Source organism: Ursus maritimus, unplaced genomic scaffold, assembly GCF_017311325.1.
Source record: "Ursus maritimus isolate PB19 unplaced genomic scaffold, ASM1731132v1 scaffold_10, whole genome shotgun sequence".
In the NCBI taxonomy this organism is placed as follows: Eukaryota; Metazoa; Chordata; class Mammalia; order Carnivora; family Ursidae; genus Ursus; species Ursus maritimus.
The window spans coordinates 13895219-13895856 of record NW_024423344.1 but is presented as its reverse complement, the minus strand read 5'-3'; positions in this window follow the sequence as shown (position 1 = coordinate 13895856).

Below are 638 nucleotides of genomic sequence, written 5' to 3'. Positions count from 1 at the left end.
AGAGCTTAAAAACCAGGCAGCCACAGCACAAAGCTTCACCTAAAACTGCATGGAGAGCCCCAGAGTGTTCATTAGTTCCTTGCATCCGCGTCAAGTACTGAAGACCGCAGCCCCAATAGTTATAGAAATGACTTGTTATTTATTTTTCTGAGCCATCGTGCCCTAATCTAGAAAATGAGAGAAGTGAAGGATTGGGGGCATATATCAGCTATTTAGAGCTGCCATAAAAAAGTACCACAGACTAGGTGGCTTAAACAATAGAAATTTATTTTCTCACAAGTCTGGAGGCTTGGTGTCCAAGATCAAGATGTCAGGGGGGTTGGTTTCTTCTGAGGCCTCTTTCCTTGTAGATGACTGCCTTCTCCCTATAGCTTCACATGTCCTTCTCTGTGTGTGTGTTGATGTCCCAATTTTCTCTTCTTATAATGATACTGATCATATTGCATTAGGTTCTACCATATAACCTCATTTCATCTTAGTTTCCTCTTTAAAGGTCCTCTCTCTAAATACTATTACATTTTGAAGTACTGGGGGTTAGGACTTCAACATATGAATTTTGGGGGGACATAACTCAGTCCATAACAGAGCCTGATTCACCACGTCTCTTTGCTTTCTTGGATTCTGACCAAAACTTAGAG